This window comes from Camellia sinensis, chromosome 12, assembly GCF_055761805.1.
Source record: "Camellia sinensis isolate YWXY chromosome 12, ASM5576180v1, whole genome shotgun sequence".
Classification (NCBI taxonomy): Eukaryota; Viridiplantae; Streptophyta; class Magnoliopsida; order Ericales; family Theaceae; genus Camellia; species Camellia sinensis.
In genome coordinates this window covers 101,263,988-101,269,791 of record NC_138972.1, presented here as the reverse complement: position 1 = coordinate 101,269,791, position 5,804 = coordinate 101,263,988, and positions in this window count along the sequence as shown.

The window sequence follows — 5,804 nt, the reverse complement described above, 5'->3', positions numbered from 1 at the left end:
TCTCGATATTTTGTACGTCTCCCAGTACGAGTGAAAACACTTGGCCTTGCCTCATAGGCTCTTTCCCAGTAGCTTTAGGGTTGGGTTTTGGTGGAGCAGTTGATGCTGCGGCGCTTGGTGCAGCTTTCTTATTGCCCTGAGGAATGGTAGGGCAATTTTTGACTATGTGGCCCACCTTGCCACACCTGTAACAAGCACTTGAAAGTTTATAACAAACCCCCTTATGATTTTTACCACATTCAGAGCAGGGCAATATAGAACGGTTTCCTTGACTGGAACTGGTTGTTGACCCTGTATTCTGCTTTTTGTTCGATGAATTGTTCCGGCCTTTCATAAATTTAAAACCCCGTCTCTTACCACGCCACTCGGTTCCCGGTGTTTCAGTCTGTTTCAGTGGCTCGATGTTCGACTCAGCCATGATTGCTCAGTCAAGAACATCCACATACTTCAACAGTTACAAAACATTAATTCTGTCAAGAATTTCTACATTAAGGCCGCCTTCAAACTTCATGACCTTCTTGTAGTTAGTGTCCACCATGTGTGGTGCATATCGGACAAGTTCAGTAAACTTTGACTCATACTCAGCCACGGACATGGTACCTTGTTTCAGTTATTCAAATTCAGTCACCTTTCTGTCCCTGACACACTGTGGGAAGTATTTCTCAAAGAAGGCTCCCTTAAACTGAGCCCAAGTCATAACGGTGTCGGTGTCATGGACTAGCATCCACCAACTTCTGGCCTCTTCTTGTAAGGTGAAGGTAGCCAGTAGCACTTTATGTGCTTCAGAACATGGAAAGACTTCAAATAACTTTTCTGTTTCAAGCACCCATGCTTCGACCTTTAAGGGTTCAAGGCCTCCCTGAAAAGATGGCAGTTTCACCTTACTAAACTTGTGTCAGAGCTATTATATCATCGTTAACAGGTGGCTATGGCTGTACTGGAGGAGGTGGGGGCTGTTAGTTCTGTTGTTGCAGCTTTAAGGCCTCAGTCAACATTTCCACTGTTCTCTCTAGCCTTGCCATTCTGGCCTCAGATGATTCAGGTTCATCAGTAGTTCTTGCGTTATCCATTTCTTGCGTTATCCATTTCACTATAGACAATTATGGCAATTATAAACATAGACAGTTGCATACTTAAACACATTAGCACAGATGTTCATGTCTTGGCCACACACACGTATCAATGTTCATGCAATGCCCTATTTACTTTTCTAGGACATCCTATAGCTCATTTGGACACGTGTGTGCGGTATAACTCGTGGTTTAGTATCACTCTGATACCACTCTGTCACGACCCAAACCCGCCCATATGGGTTTAGCACCATAACTGGCCAGTAATCCGAGATTACCGAAGGCCTGCTTAACAATAAAACAGTAATACAGAGTACAGGGGCTGGCGGAAGCCAAAACAGTAAATGAAAGATGTCCAATGAGCTATGACAGTCTATATGCAAAAGACATTTTAAACATATACACATTCAAAGTATAACAATATGTACATACATCATATACAGGCATACAGGTTAGGGACCAAATCCCTACCACAACAGTACAGTACAGGTACACATATCAGTCTATACAGTGTTACAAAACCAGATACAAAAGGGGGAAATCTAAAACACCCCAAAGCAACCTTAGCTTGGCAGCACTTGGAACCTCATGGTGAGGTACGATGGTTGGCTTAACAAAACAAGAGCTAATCCGACACTCCTAACTCCGGTCCGGTGCTTGAACACCTACATATATATATATATATATATATATATATAAATATATATATAAACAGTAAACTAAAGTCCAGTGAATAACATACGCATAAAGAGGTTAAGAATGAATGTCCTTTCAGTATTTAAAACAGTCATTTGAACAGTATATCAGTTATTCAATTATAGCAGTCATAAGTGGTACATCCAGTAGCAAACAATACAGAAGGTCTTAACAGACCGAACAGTCAGTTGATGGCCATCATATCAGTAAATAGTAATGGATCCAACATGGGAACCGACAGAGATCTCTGTAACAATAGCAGTAACAGTTCAGTAACAGTAAATTGCTATGGATTCCACGAATACAGTTCACAAATAGGACAAATATTCATTCAGTAAACAGTGTCATTTCATAAAGTAGTACAATCATTTATTCAGAAAATAATCTCAATTGAACATATCTTTACAACATAGTTACTCACAGAGTTCTGGGCTACAGATAAGCTAGTACGCATCCTCGGATGCAAACCCTACATAGTTACAGAGTGAACACACACTAAGCTACACAGTTAGGAAATAATAACTTAATCCCTATCTTGACTCGGTGTGGTTCTACATCAATATCCTCATTAAGATGCCTTAAATTAGGCCTAAGAATGCCTAGAATGGAATGAGGATGCAAAGATGCACTTTAAAAACATTTTCAGAATTTTCAGAAAACAAAGGTCCCGCTCGAGCGTGGGTTTTCCCGCTTGAGCGGACATGCAAACAAAAGGCTCCGCTCGAGCGGACTACAAAAGTACTGGATGTGTGAAAATCACGCTCAATGGGCGCTCGACACCCGCTCGAGCGTATGACACAAGTCCTCGCTCGAGCGTGCAAAACCCCGCTCGAGCGGACTGTAAACACGACAAAAGTGCTGGCTATGCGAATTTCCCGCTCGAGCGCTACTTACCCCGCTCGAGCGAGAGTCCAAAATCTGGAATTTCCAGATTTGAACCTCAAGCTCAAAATCAAGTTTCAATATACCAAATTCGATCCTTTTGGGCTAATTTTCTGGAAAACACTTTAAAACTCATAGTATAACATGATTCAAAGCTCAATTTGTAAAATCAAGGCCCAAAGATGAGTCAATTAAACCCAATTTCAAACCAAACTTCAAGAACATACTTCAAATGTAACATGCATGTGATTAATCAGATTCAAAGCTTCAATTACTTGCTCAAATGAGCTCAATTGCCTAAAAAAAAAAAGATGAATTCATGGACTAAGCTCAAGATATGAACATACACGTGGAATTTCATTAAGAACAACCTCAAAATGCAAGACCATGCACATGCATGCATGGATTAAACTCCAATTCAACATTATTAGACTAAATCAAGACTCATTTCTTCCATAAATCAAGAACCATGCAAGAACTAACTTGAATACATTAATGAGAGGTTGAAAATCCTACCTTGGGTTCTCAATTACAAGTCTAGAAGCTCAATTTGCCAATCTTCCAAAATTCCTAAGCCTCCAAGCAAATCAAGATGAAACCAAATTTTTCTCCTAGCTCTCTCTCTCTCTCTCTCTCTCTCTCTCTCTCTCTCTCTCTCTCTCTCTCTTGGTTTGGTGCAAGCAAATGGCTAAAGAAGTGTTGATTCTAAGTCTCAAAATATGATATGGAGTGGGCCACTAAGTGGCAAGGTTGTAAATAAGGCCAACTCTTGTAATTTATCAATATTTAATCTAATTTAATCATACGAAATCACATTTCAATTAAATATATCATAAAATCATATAAATCTTAATTAGCACAAAACATCAATCAATTTCAGATTCGGCTGCCGATAAGGCCTTCAATTTGCAGTTTAAAGCATAAAACATGAACAGATAATTTAACAGTCAACCGATAGAATTACATTCAAACTAGCACAATCAATCAATTAGTTTAATAATTCAGTCAGTCAGTCAATTAACATGCTTAATCATAGATTAGCATTAATCAGTAATGTTATCAGTAAGCAGTGGTGGGGGTTGTCACAGAAATCAATAGATCAAGGCCAAAATGTAGAGAGAGAGGGTATTTTAGAGAGAGAAGCTCTCAACTTAGGGTTTTGGAAAGCTTTAGAGAGAGAAATAACAAAAAAAATGTTTTAAAAAGTCACTTTCGCGATATGATATATGTACAGTCTGCTCGAGCGGATAGTTTGACGCTCGAGCGTCAGACACAAAAATTATACCCGCTCGAGCACCAAGACACAACAGCAAGACACTACCCGCTCGAGCACAAATATACCCGCTCGAGCGTAGAATGCACTCGTCCAGTATTTTTACAAACTTCAGATAGTCGCTCGAGCACCAAAGGGGCCGCTCGAGCTTAGACTCGCTCGAGTGTTAAAAGCACTTCCGTAGTATTTTTACAGACGCACAAAATACTGAGTGATTGCAAACCCCGCTTGAGCGGAAGAAGGCCCGCTCGAGCGAAAGACCAAAATTCTGGGCAACCAGCCACCAACTAACCTGTTCAAAACACGCTCAAAACATTCCAAAACTCAAATTCAAAGGGCAATAAGAGGGAAAGACATAACCAATAACATTAAACCACAAGATCTGAGTTCGAAACACCTTAAAGGTCAAGTTAAAAACCGGGATCGCTATACAAAGTAACAGTTGACAAAAAACTAATCCGATCAGATAGCTATTGATATCCGATCAACGTGATTTTTTGCAAGTATATAGTACTAGATAAGTTCTACACATTGACAGTTTCGATTATCAAAATGGGACATGTGGTGGGGCCCCACAAGCCTAATCCAGTCTAAACAGCACCGTAGGCAATCTAGTCTTATACATTTTGCTGTCAATCGTATGCATGATAGTACCATCACTGTCAGTAGGCAATTATATATTTAGGAGTAATATGGTAATTTGCTATTTTATACAATATTTTAATACACATTTTTTTTTTAAAAAAAAGTCAAAAAATTATTTTAAACAATCATCTTTTTTTCCTTTACTTTTTAGTCCAAAAAGTCAAAAAGTACACTTATTTAGTTCATCCCTCACTGTCAATAGACAATTATATATTTAGGGGTAGTATAGCAATTTTGCTATTTTATATAATATTTTAATAAACATTTTTTCGTAAAAAGTAAAAAAGTTATCCCAAACAATCATATTTTTTTCTTCTATTTTTTAGTCCAAAAAGTCAAAAAGTACATTTATTTTCATCTCTAAGGGATTGTTTGGGATGAACTAAATAAGTGTACTTTTGACTTTTTTGACTAAAAAGTAGAAGAAAAAAATATGGTTGTTTAGGATAATATTTTGACTTTTTGTGAAAAAATGTGTATTAAAATATTGTATAAAATACCAAATTACCATATTATCCCTAAATATATAATTGTCTACTGAGAGTGATGGTACTGTCATGCATACGGTTGGTAGCAAGATGTATAGAATCAGATTGCCTACAGTCCTGTTCGGACTGGACGGTGCTGTTCGGCCTCTGGGGGCCCACCACGTGTCCTGTTTTGATAATCGAAACCGTTCAATGTGTAAAACTCGTCGAGTACTATATGCTTGTAAAATATCACGTTGATCGGATATCGATAGCTATCTGATCGGATTAGTTTTTTTTTGTCAACCATTACTTTGTGTACCATCCATTTTTTTATACAAAACTGATTTGAGCATATAGTTATCGATATCTGATCATCGTAATTTTTTACAAACGTATAATACTCGACAAGTTTTACACATTGAATGGTGTAGATTATCAAAATGGGACCCGTGATGGGTCCTCACGGGCCGAACAACATTGTCTTGTGTATCATGAGAAGTGCATCCGGTTGTGTAATGTGTACCAGCAGCATTGCAGACAGCATATCACTTCAATACACTTTTTGACTTGCACTTTTTTTTGTAAATTTATTTTTTTTATATTTTTTTTGGTGAATAGTGATAATTTTTTTTACTTTTTTAGTAACTTTTTGACTTTTTATCTTTTTTCATAGATGTCAAACCAGCAATGCATTTTTTATTTAAATATTTTAACAAAAGTTGAACACAATTACTTTTATAATTAAAGTTAGGGATGCGTGTGGTGCGG